Below are 13,981 nucleotides of genomic sequence, written 5' to 3'. Positions count from 1 at the left end.
CCAATTGTAGGCTGGGTAACTTTTTGGGATCTGCCACTAATACCCAAAGGTGAAGGCCTCATTCTCTCTTAGCCATTGCGTGTGTAGAATGGCATGCCTGCAATTTTTTTTTTATCGTCACTTAACTTTTGCTCAGTTACACTTCTTTTTCGCTTCAATACAGTAAAAAAATTTTTGTTTTTTGTTTTTTGCACTAATTTGGAAACACTCTGTTGTTTGACATCGCCTTGGCCAGATGACGTACTGGGAACACTAACATCGGGACTGGTGACAGAACCTGGTTGCTCATTCAGATCATATGTGGACTGCTTTGAATCCATTCTGAGCGCAAACCACTGGGGAGTGCTAAAAATTATTTGGTAGATACTGCTGACAGATATGACTTTTGACAGCCAGAAATATTAATGCACAATTAGGGAGGACACCCCAAAAGCACTGAGGAGTGCTAAAAATTATTTAGTAGATACTGCTAACAGATATGACTTTTGACAGCCAGAAATATTAATGCACAATTAGGGAGGACACCCCAAAAGCACTGAGGAGTGCTAAAAATTATTTAGTAGATACTGCTGACAGATATGACTTTTGACAGCCAGAAATATTAATGCACAATTAGGGAGGACACCCCAAAAGCACTGAGGAGTGCTAAAAATTATTTAGTAGATACTGCTGACAGATATGACTTTTGACAGCCAGAAATATTAATGCACAATTAGGGAGGACACCCCAAAAGCACTGAGGAGTGCTAAAAATTATTTAGTAGATACTGCTGACAGATATGACTTTTGACAGCCAGAAATATTAATGCACAATTAGGAAGGACACCCCAAAAGCACTGAGGAGTGCTAAAAATTATTTAGTAGATACTGCTGACAGATATGACTTTTGACAGCCAGAAATATAATGCACAATTAGGGAGGACACCACAAAAGCACTGAGGAGTGCTAAAAATTATTTGGTAGATACTGCTGACAGATATGACTTTTGACAGCCAGAAATATTTATGCACAATTAGCGCTGGGGAGTGCCAAATATTAGGAAAAAATAATAAACCTCTATCCTCCTCTCTGCACTAGCGATTTTGGTTAGAGCAATTGCAAGAACAATATTGTATTCTCTGTCCCTGCTCTAATCAGCCTATGACTACACCCTGCTCTCTCCCTCTGTCAAATGGCGATGGATTGCTGTGGAGGCGTGTATTTATAAAGTTGAAGTATCGCGAGAACCGAGCCCCGAGATCCGACGATGTCACGATGACGTTCGGCCTCGATTTGGATTCGGAACGGGCGGGAGAGTACCGAGCTGCTCAGCTCGGTACTCGGATACCCAAAGTTCGGGTGGGTTCGGTTCTCGGAGAACCGGACCCGCCCATCTCTAGTTGGAATCTTGTTTTTTCAGAATAGGAGTAATCACTGTGTGCTTGTATAGTGATGGAAAGATGCCAGTAGAGAGCGAGAGATTACAGATTTTAGTTAGAGGTGAAATGAGCACAGGAGACAGGGATCTACTAATACATGCCAAATACCAGTGTCATCTGCAACAGTAAAAAATGACTCCAGGATGCACAAATTATATGCAAAGAAAAATCCATGTTTGAAACTGGCAAATAGAAAAACAAATTTTAAAATGAGCAAAAGAACACAGACATTGGATGGTGGATAACTTGAAAAGAGTATTATGGATGGATGAGTTTGAGGTGTTTGGTTCAAAGAGGAAAACATATGTGAGATATAGTGCAAATGAAGGGATGCTGAAGGAAATGCAATGGTATGGGTCTGTTTTGGTGCTGATAAGGTGGGAGATTTACACAGAGTATAAGGAAAAATAACAGAGCTAAAGGAAAAAAGACCGCACCAGGTGGTCCAATTACACTTCCCTCTTATAGATGCTCAAATAAGGCTAGGATAGTAAATGACTATCCATATATGGGAAGGGTGCACCCGATCATAAATATTAGTGACCACAGATAAAGAGCATGGCTTGTAAAGGCAAGTTTGCCTTTACAAGTCATCGCCCCTTTAAATTTTAGCTGCGAAGATGCCGAACTCCCGCGAGATGAAAAAACAGGGGTATGATACATTTACCCCCAGATCTCAACCCTGTTGAGCTCTTGTGGGATAAGCTTGACTGTAAGGTGAGGGAAAATACGAGCTAGCTGCACCTCTGGGAAAAGCTAAAGAAGTAATGGGTACAAATTTCCCCTGATTATTATTATTTTTATTGTACACTCATGGCAAAAAGTTTTGAGAATGACACAAGTATTGGTTTTCACAAAGTTTGCTGCTTCAGTGTTTTTAGACCTTTTTGTCAGATGTTGCTAAGTTTATGTAAAGAGTCAATATTTGCAGTGTTGACCCTTCTTTTTGAACACCTTTGCAATTTGCCCTGGCATGATGTCAATCAACTTCTGGGCCACATACTGACTGATGCTCACCCATTCTTACCTAACCAATGCTTGGGGTTTGTCAGATTTTGTGGGTTTTTGTTTGTCCATCTGCCTCTTGAGGATTGTTGACCACAAGTTCTCAATGGGATTAAGGTCTGGGGAGTTTCCTGGCCATGGACCTAAAATTTCAATATTTTGATCCCTGAAACACTTAGTTATTACTTTTGCCTTATGGTAAGGTGCTCCATCATGCTGAAGAAGGCACTGCTTGTCACCAAACTGTTCTTGGATGGTTGGGAGAAGTTACTCTTGGAGGATGTTTTGGTACAATTCTTTATTCATGGCTGTGTTCTTAGGCAAAATTGTGAGTGAGCCCACTCCCTTGGCTGAGAAACAGCCCCACACATGAATGGTCTCAGGATGCTTTACTGTTGGCATGACACAGAACTAATGGTAGCACTCACCTTTCCTTCTCCGGAAAACCATTTTTCCAGATGCCCCAAACAATCTGAAAGGGGATTCATCAGAGAAAATGACTTTACCCCAATCCTCAGCAGACAAATCCCTGTATCTTTTGCAGAATATCAGTTTGTCCCTAATGTTTTTCCTGGAGAGAAGTGGCTTCTTTTCTGGCCTTCATGACACCAGGCCATCCTCCAAAAGTCTTCACCTTATTGTGCGTGCAGATGCCATTACTGAGCAAGCTCTGCGCTGGTGGGGCCCCGATCCCGTAGCTGAATGAACTTTAGGTGACAGTCCTGGTACTTGCTGGACGTTCTTGGGTGCCTTGAAGCCTTCTTTACAACTATTGAACCTTTCTCCTTGAAGTTCTTGATGATTCAATAAATGGTTGATTTAGCTGCAATCTTACTAGCAGCAATACCCTTGCCTGTGAAGCCCTTTTTGTGCAAAGCACTGATGACTGCACATGCTTCCTTGCTGGTAACCATTGTTAACAGAGGAAGAACAATGATTTCAAGCACCATCCTGCTTTTAAAGCTACCAGTCAGTTATTCTATTCAGCATGACAGAGTGATCTAAAGCCTTGTCCTCATCAACCCTCTCATCTGTGTTAACAAGAGAAGCACTGACCTGCTGTCAGCTGGTCCTATTGTGGCAGGACTGAAATGCAATGGAAATGTTGTTTTTGGGATAAAGTTCATTGTCATGGCAAAGAGAGACTTTGAAATTAATTGCAATTTATCTGATCACTCTTCATGACATTCTGGGGTATATGCAAATTGCCATCAGAAAACTGAGGCAGCAGACTTTGTGAAAAACAATATTTGTGTCATTCTGAAAACTTTTGGCCATGACTGTAGATTTGTAAAGCTCCACAGTGCTCCACGGCGCCAAACAGTAGGGAAAACAGGACATACATAGAACAGGGACCTATATGGCAGACAGAATAAATACAGAAATGAAAACAAAGGGTATGGAGGACCCTGCTAATTAGGGAGTTTACATTGTTAGTGTAAGAGGGCACAGCTGAAACAATAAGTGCGGCTCAGAGTGCAGAATGCGACAGTTGCGAGGGTGCATTAGTGTGCATACTATCATCAGGGATAAGGTAAGCTCTAAAAAAGAGATGGGCTTTCAGAGAGCGTCTAAAGATTTGAAGGCTATGGGAAAGCCTGATTAGGCATGATAGGAAATAAGTGGGGAGCAGCACTGGAAAAGTCTTGCAGGCAGGAGTGAGAGGTGGTTACCAGAGAGGAGACAAGGTGAAGGTCAGAGGTAGATCTAAGAGGGTGAGAGGGAGATAATTTTTATATGAATTTTGAGATGTATGAAAGGGTGATGTTTTTAAGGGCTTTGTAGGTAAGGGTGAGTAATTTGTTTCTGGAGGACACAGGGAACCAATGTAAGGATTTGCAAAGTGGTGCAGCAGATGTGCCACGGTGAAAGAGGATTATTAGTCTTGCAGCAGCATTAAGGGTGTATTGAAGTGTGGATATACAGTATGGGTGTTGGGAATGCCATATAGCAGGATGTTGCAGTAGTCTCTTCTCTCATCATCTCCTGGAGATGATAAGAGAATAGATAAAAGTTTTGGTAGCATGTTGAGTAAGAAAATGGCATATTTTGGCAATGTTTTTAAGGTGGAGACGACAGAACTGGGAGAGAGTCTGGATGTGGAAATAAAGAAGAGGGCAGATTTAAATGTGACACCAAGGAAGGGGGCTTGGGAGACTGCGGAAATTGTGGTGTTATTGACAGTGAGGGAGATTTGAGGGAGATGGTGATTCTGGCAGGAGGGAAGATAGCATGGTCTGCTTTGGACATGTTGAGCTTTAGCTAGCATTGGGACATCCATGTGGAGATATCAGAAAGACAGTTGATTGCACAAGATAGTACAGAAGGGGAGATGTCAAGGGAAGAGATATAGATTTGGGTGTCATCAGCATAGAGGTGGTACTAGAGTTCAAATAAATGAATTAGTGCCCCAAGAGAAAAGATGTACAATGAAAAAAGTAAAGGGCCAAGAACAGAGCCTTGTGGGACCCCAACAGATAGTGGGAGTGGAGGGGAGGATATGCCAGAGGTAGAAACATTAAAGGAGCGGTTTGATAGGTCGGAATTGAACCACGAAAGAACAGTGTCACAAAGGCCAATGCAGTAATGCAGTGAAAGGTGTGTAGTTGGAGAGGGTGATCAACAGTGTCAAATGTGGCAGAGAGGTCCAGGAGAATGAGTATGGAGAAATGACCCTTAGACTTTGTAAGTAGATCATTGATCACGTTTGTGAGAGCAGTTTCAGTGGAATGTTGAGGATGGAAGCCTGATTGCAGAGAGTTGAGAATGGAATGAGAGGAGAAAAAATGAGACAGGCGTTTGTACACTAATCGCTCAAGTAGTTTGGAGGCAAATGGGAGGAGAGAGATAGGGCGGTAGTTGGAGAAAGAGGCTGGATTAAGAAAGGGTTTCTTTAGAATTGGTGTGATGAGTGCATGTTTAAAGGAGGATGGAAATGTGCCAGTGGAGAGAGACAGGTTGAAGAGGTGAGATAGAGAGGGGCATACAGTGGAGGAAAAGTTGGGAGGCAATAGGGTCGAGGGGACAGGTTGTAGGGTGAGGTTATGAGATTGAATAAGGAGGATTCGTTACTGGAGATGATTAATTAAGGGTGGATTGGGGAGTGTCGGTGGAGTATGTGGATTTTGGCATGAAAAAATATCTTGTTGAATGGGGTCGATTGTGTCTTTGATTTAGGTGGCAAAATCTTGGGCTGTGATGGAGAAAGGGGGTGGAGGTGCAGGTGGGCAGAGAAGTGAGTTGAAGGTGGCAAAAAGGCAACGTGGGTCTCTAAGGAAGCATTAATCAAGGACAATGCTAATTGCTACTTAATGGTGATTGTATTGACCCCAGGTTGCAGCATTTCTTTAAGACTGCATGGGTGTGTTCCAGCATGACAGTACCCCTATCCACAGACCATATGTGCTTGCCCACTGGTTTGATGAGCATGATATATTATCCATATGTTATGGCCTTCTCAATCACAAATCTGAACCCAATAGAACATTTATGAGTATTCTGGAACAACACTTACAGATCAATTGACTGCAAATTTCAACATGTGGTGTAAGCAGCTAGTTTCATGAACACTGGTACATAGAGAATTCCACAGAGCAAGCTATCATAGCCTGTTTTCAGTGCACAAGTCACCCAAACCTGACAATGCATACGTTCTGTGTGGCAAAGAGCACAGACAATGGACTACTGAGCAAGGTAGCAAGATGGTATGTTCAGATGAATCCACCTTCAACTGTTCTTGGAAAACATACAAGTGCAAGCTTGGCACTAACCTAAATAACTCCACAACACTGAATGTTTGTTTTACAACTAGGAAGGCATGTGGTTGTTTTGTAATTTTGCAGAGTGCATTTTCCTGGCTTGGTTTCAGTGCAGTTACTTACTTAGAAGGCAAGGTCAATGCTAAAGTTACCTTAATGTTGACTATCTTCACTTCATGTTGAAGCATTTGTTTTCTGATAGGAAAACAGTGTCTTCTTGCATGAAGATGTCCCAATCCGCAGGATACGTGTGGTCGCCCAATGTTTGATGAGCATGACACTGATGCTATCCATATGTCATGGCCTACTCAGTCACCAGATCTGTTTTCACCCTCCCCTTTTCTCTGTTTAAAATGAAAACATGAAATCAAAAACTCTAATTATAATGCAAATAATGTATTTCCTGCTATAAAATACAAGATGTCAAAGAGGAGATCTATCATCACATAAAATACTATACAAGGTCTCAGACCAAATGCATTTTTTTGTTACAGTAGGAGATACACAAGTTCCTATTACCTTGTATGTGTGTGTTTTACCTTCACTGACAGTTAGGCATTCTATCAGGAAACAATTTCACAATTAGTGCCATCACTACTATTAAAATGAAACTTATATTTATTGGGTGTGACATCTCTACTAACATCATTACTTACCAATTAGGATACATTTTATAGGATATTTTACATATACATTATTTATGTTATTTGTGCATTATAAACTTATTAAGATCATATACAGAGTAATGTCTTGGGTGGCAGTATTTTGCATAGGGTGCAACAGTACAGTTGTAGGTTGGTGACTGAATATACTTGCCATTGTCAATAAAGTCCATGGAGCCTGTATTTTAAAGTTTTAAAACCGCAGATTCCATGTTTTATAAACTTTAAAAATTGTTGCATCCAGTTTCAGCTTGGATGCCTTTCTGAACCTGCCATAGAAGGATGCAAGCCAGATGGAAGGCTGAAGGTGACATCTCCAGGGAGCTCAGTGTCCCAGAGTTAGACCCTAACAATTAGTACAGGGAGAGGCCAAACAAAATTTTCATTCAACAGCTAACCTAATATTGTAGGCTTAGAGATAAATTATTCATTATAGATTTTTTTCCCTAAATATCTATGTAATGCCTTTGGTTTACATACAAGACAAACAACATTGTTGGGTTCTACAGTGTCCTCACATGAACACAAACATTCCTCTAATTAGCAGATCCTCTTGTACGACATGTCTTTGTGACTGAAGGATCAGCCTTGCACAATAGTATATTACCAGATTCTCTATTTTGTTAGCCTCATGAGATAGTTTCAAGAGCTCTTTCTGCATTCAGGCAATTTAGACTTTTTTTTTTTCTACCAATTGAAGCCAAACACCAAATGTCATGAAAAACAGTGGAAAATTGTTTTGAGAAGGAAATACTGACCTTTTACTTGTCTTAATTTTAACTCATTGAAATATTATGGTGACCTTCAGGAGTGGGAGAATTTCCAAATAAAGGAAATTTCCCAATTGCTGTGCTCTAGAAGTTACCACACAACTGTAAGATTGAAAATAAAAAAGTGTCTGCTTTACACATTAACACCTGTATCCGCATCGGTTTGGAAATAAAAAAAATTTATACAAAATATATGTTTGATGTTGTATCGTGTAATAAGTTTTTACTTTACAAAACCATGGGGAAATTGGTAAAATTCATGGCTGGAAATCAAACACATTTGACAAATTTATGTTTAATGTGGAAACCACAAGGGCTCAGTTACTCACATAATGACTAAAACAGAAACATTCCTGAATTAATGAATTTCTTCAAAACATATTTTCTTATTTCCTTTTTACTGTAATGTGTTGTAATCAATTAGTTGGTTGCACAGTCAAAATTGTAAATGTTTTTTTTTGTCAAGGCTTTCAGATTGCAATATATATTGTGTCACATATATCATACTAACATAAACAGAATACTACATTTGCTTTAGAAAATGATCATTGTAGTGAAAGGACTAAGTATTTCTAAAAGGTTTAAAAGAAAAACTATGTTCCCCACAATAAAGAGAGTATTATACTATAATATTCTTAAAAAATAAGCATTGAATTAATTTACCCATGACAGCTGGGTATCATGACACACAACGGTCAGCTTGGCAGCAGGATAATCAGTAGCTATCTGTATCCTCTACTGATCAGCAGGCCTAAGAGCAGGTGGTTGTAGCCTATTTTGGGCAGCAGGACTAACAGCAGCTAATGTGGCATCTTGTGAGCAGCAGTATTATAAGTAGCTGGCTGTGGCATCTCCTGAGCAGTAGGACTAACAGTGGCTGGCTGTGGCATCTCCTGAGCAGCAGGACTAACAGTGGCTGGTTGTGGCATCTCCTGATCAGCAGGACTATGAGTAGCTGGTTGTGGCATCTCCTGAGCAGCAGGACTATGAGTAGCTGGCTGTGGCATCTCCTGAGCAGTAGGACTAACAGCGGCTGGCTTTGGCATCTCCTGAACAGAAGGACTAAGAGCAGCTGGTTGTGGCATTTTCTGAGCAGCAGGACTGAGAGCAGCTTGCAATATCTTCCTTAAATCCAATTAATCTAAGAAACTCTAGGGGTTCATGCAGAAAAAAAATATTTGCAAGAGCTTGCACTTGTCACTGTCTGTAGCTTGCTTATAAAAATTGGTAGAAAAATCTTTGCAATATTGAAGGAAACGTGGAGAGATTGAGCTGTTTCTTTATAACAGGTCAACGTGAACAAGAAGCTATCTGGTTGCTTAGATGGCATCTTCTTGCCTAGAAGATCTTCAACAGGACTATTTAAGGTCAGGCCATGTAAGGCCCCAGTAGGATACCTGGAGTAACAGGCGGTAAACCTGATTGCGTGATTCCGTTATACACAGAGTGTGAGTAGCAGGAAGACACCGTATTGCATGTATCAATCTAGGAGCAAACGGTTTTATCCAAATTATGGAGAAAACCATTATCCACAAACCCCCAAGGATTCTGGTTACAAATCCTGTTGTGATAAGCATCTTTAAATACATCACCCATATATTTCTTAAAGATGGACATCTGCTACTCTACAGTCATGGCCAAAAGTTTTGAGAATGACACAAATATTATTTTTCATGACTATATCTTGTTCTCCTGTGCGTCTTATTTAGTTATGTATAAAATGGTAGACCAGCAAGAAATCAGTTAAGTCAAGTTACAAACAAAAGTCATTAAGCATTGCAGTCATACACGTGCTTATAGAGCTGAATGACAGACTATTGAAAGATCTCAGACAGGTGGTAGATGTATGTGACCAAAGTAGGTTGTTACAGAAGTGAGGAGTCAGTAGGAGAAGGCCCAGAAAGTACTTGAAGGCTATGAAGGCAACATGACTTTCTAGACTCACTATAGAATCCTACAATGGGATAGAATATCACAATGTGTGTTCCTGTTACATGTTCCTTTTGAACTAGAGACTTAAACATTGAACCTGTGACATCTGGATCATCGGCCAGTATACATGCACAGTATACATGTTTTGTTCCCATATTCCTTTTCCTATTTGTGTCCACTCCTGTCTTCTTACTTTTGGATAATTGTAATATTTTGCTATGTATGATTTAATATAGCATAATAGTTTAATGTAATGTGATGGTGTTGTTGCAAATTGCAAAATACAGACTAAACACACGTTTATCACTAGCATCCAAATCCTTGGTTCTCCTCCCATCTTGTCACACATCTAAAACTGTAATTGATACTTGTCTAAATCATGTCAGCTGTTTTGCAGGGTACATATAAATCTCTCCTATGCTTACACTGGTTATCAAACTGAACTGAGCTCTGACTCTTTGCCAACATTAGCCAGCTTCCTTGACTACACTTGTACTGATGCTCTCAGAAAAGCATCCACTCAGGGCACAGACTGCTTATTATCTTTAATGCTCTAATCTCAGGCCACCAAACTAGTCTCAACCAGTCACAACTTGAAGAGACTCATCAGTCTACTTCCTATGTTGGGTATCTTGCTGATGAATATAAATAGCTTTATTTATAATGTTAAACTAAAATCTGACAGTTTAGACGGGTCTTGTATCAGGACTTGGGCCATATTATTTGTAATCATTACATGATTATGATATATCCAAATACCATGCTAGTTGCATTACTCCTTATTATGTTCCATGTTTATGTCTATTATCAAAAATAAACTAACACCATAATATTTTATTTGCAAAACTGCAAAATCTGAATTGCTCTCAAACATACCCATTTTTATGGAACATGCAAAAAATATAATTTTCTTTCAGCATAATATTATTTTTTTATATGCTGAGGTGTTTTCAATGCAGTTTTGTGTCATAAAATATGATGATTAATCCACCTGAAATTAACTTCATGCCCTAGAATTTCAAATACACAATTATAAAATGGTGAATACAAATAGGGTTTTGTGTTTATTGTGAAACATATCCAGGAGCAATATCTTGCCAGAATCTTTATTACAGCTATAGAAGATTAAAAACAACAAGGCTTCATTTATTTATTGTCGTTTATATAGTGGCAATCATTGTGCAGTGCTGTACAGGAAATAATGCCAACACTTACCAGTTGTCTACACTGCATTATAAAACAGGATTTTGGTAGTTGTTAATTATACGTTTGGCACCACTATTGACTCTCGCTATTCAAAATCTCAAGCTGACTGGCTCAAGTCAGTGAATAATTGATCACTTCTGCCAGGGAGATTTGAAATTAGCATTGTCAATAACATTACGGAGGCACTTTGCTTTCCTCTGTGTTTTACATTAGCTTGTAATAAACTGTGATTTGAAATAGCTGAATGGTGAGCCTGTAAAAGCTGCAGAAAGCCTGTAGAAAATATGGATGTAATCTATAACATGATAAAATGATCAGCAAAGCTGACAGCCAGGCATTGCATGATTTGAAATGGGACAGTGGAACGGTGGTTCTGGTGGCGGCGTTGGTGTGTTACAGGGGTGGCACCTGTAAAATTAACAAGGGCCCAGGATTTTGTTTTAGTGGTCATACCAGTTTTCAATAACTTACTGGCCAAACTTCAGTTGAAAGTCTATTTCATCAATATCTTATATCAATGAAGTGAGAAAACAATTTCATCAGCAGTCAAAGAGAAAACTAGGTGCAGGCCACACTGTCATAGACAAAGAGGTGGGTGGGTCTTCCAGAGCAGCAAAATCCAAATATTTAGAAATAGAAGTCAGTTGCTAACAGTATTCTAATAAAGAACAGTTATCATCATCATCAGCTAATTATGTAGCACCATTAATTCTGCAGCTCTGTACAGAGATCTCACTCACATCAGTCCCTGCCTCATTGGAGCTTACAGTCTAAATTCCCTAACACACACATACACAGACCGAAAGAGACTAAGGTCAATTTAATAGCAGCCTTAATAACATACTAGTACGTTTTTGGAGTGTGGGAGGAAAACAGAGCACTCGGAGGAAACCCACACAAACACGGGAAGAACATACAAAATCATGACCCCAGTGCTGTGAGGCAGAAGTGCTAACCACAAAGCCACCGTACTGCCCCAGTTATCCAAAAATACATTGATATCATAGAGCTATTTAATTCTTTCTTTCGCCCTTATTGTACTTTGCCTATGTTAAGGGCAAGGTGTATATAATCCTCACCTACTAGAACCACTACTCAAGATGTTCGCCTGTAGCAGCCCGCTTTCTATGGAACCATAGACATTCCACATTACCCAGTTGACCCCAGGACTTAAGCTCGGGTAGTAGTAGTTGTTAATTTACAATTGTCCAGTGGAGTGAACAGCACACAGTAGCAGGTAGCGAACAGCAAGGATATATTGACAGTACTCAGAGTCAGATAGGCAGAGGTTAATATGGATTAATCTGGCGCATGTCTGGTGAAGCGGACAGCACAGGGTAGCAGGTAGTAAGCCACCTGATGATATAGTGTTGCAAACTGAAAATGTGACAGGCAGGGTTTACTGCAGATAACAGACAGGCTACAGTCAAGAATAGAAAAGACAGCAGTTCCTATAAACAATCCCGGGGTCAGGACATGTAGAGATATATATGCAGATCTATTTAACAAGCCAAAAGTCAGGATTGGAGAAGACAGCAGTTTCTGTAAACAAGCCAGCGCTCAGGGCAGGTAGAGATATATATGCAGATATGTTTAACAGGCCCAGATCTGTTTAACAAGCCAAGAGTCAGTAGTGGAGAGGAATCCTTCAAACAATCAAGGCCAAACACTGGTAACAGAACAGGTCATAATACAAGGTACACTATGTCAAGCAGGAACTATCATCAGCATTGGTATGAAGCCAGAAAGAAGTTTATAACAGCATCATACATACTCAAGTACAAGGCATGAGACCCTGAGAGTACGAGTAGAACAGGAGAATTTAAGGTAATATGAACAGTTACATCATCCTTTTATCAATTACTTGAAATAAGGGAAATGGAAAATTACATATCATTTTTTAAAAAAACCCGCACAATAAAATGCCTTTCACTGGATTTTGAAGCAAAAATTGAGATATAAATCTCATGGTTTAGTCATCAATTAAATGAATCAACTTTCTGAGTCAGAATTTTTTACTTAATATAGATTCTTCACTTAAATGTTTTGTATCTAACAGACAATTAATTTACTTTTCCATTTATTACATCTGGTTCTCAGCTGCATTTGCATTTCATTATATAGAGATGATTAGATTGCAATTAAATCCATAAATATTTTCCATAATCACGAGGCATAAAATACATACATAATTGAATGGATAGTAAACTGCATATTGTACAGTACTATGTTAATAAATGCCCCCTGAGACATTAAGAGCCTGATTAATTAAGAAACATAAATGCTGATATGGGCTCGGCTGGCTCTGCGCATGCCCAGAACTGGAGTATACGCCAATGAATGCAGCAACATCCATCTTTGAGCGTTAAGGACATTTACGGCACCCTACGACTTCAGGAGCGTAACGGGGAGGTCACTGGGCGTATGCACGTATTCACTATACAGTAGGGGGCAAACCAAGCTCATGCACACACGGCAACATTTGATTCAAGCTTTGGGAATCTGAAAGGCACATTTTTTTTTTCATTGTATCACTTGCACCAGCTACAGATGGTCACATATGTATGCTAGAACTTGTGTTTGCAATGAAGAGCAACTGTAAAAATGCATTTTATGTACAGTAGACATTAATAATATCATGATTCATGTTTTGCATGGGAATAAAAATGGGGAAAAAACTTTTAAAAAACAGTTTAGTTATTAATGACTATATAATTAACAGGTTAGAATCATTGAATACTTTTTTTGCATTGGACATATCCTGCAGTGTTTTGTGTCTGTCAAAGCAGAGCATACATAGACCTATAATCAATAAGAGACGTATCTTTGGATCCACTTGTAGTTGAATACAGACGTACATATGCCTGAATTAAATGCGTTTTAAAAACACAATTTGCATTTGTTTTGTGTGCATTAATGAATCAGGCTCTAAATGTCATGTCTTACTGCAAATATCAAAACCAGAAGTACAAACTAGTACACAAAGACACTTCTCTATACTATTCACTTTATGAGTCACCTCAAACTTTAATGTGCTTCAAAGTCTTTTGCTTATGGCTTTGCACCTTTATATGGCCATTGAACCCTTCAGTAACTTAGTTCTTATGTTGCCCCTGGCCTAGCGGCAGACTTGGTTGGTGGGGGGGGATTCAGAAGGGCACCTGCCCCCTGTGCCGGTCCCATAGTGAGCTACCTTGGGCTGTGTCACCTTTAAAATGTCCCTAATAGGCT

The sequence above is a fragment of the Mixophyes fleayi genome, chromosome 3 (genome assembly GCF_038048845.1).
Source record: "Mixophyes fleayi isolate aMixFle1 chromosome 3, aMixFle1.hap1, whole genome shotgun sequence".
Lineage (NCBI taxonomy): Eukaryota > Metazoa > Chordata > Amphibia > Anura > Limnodynastidae > Mixophyes > Mixophyes fleayi.
Note: the sequence above shows the minus strand (reverse complement) of the source record.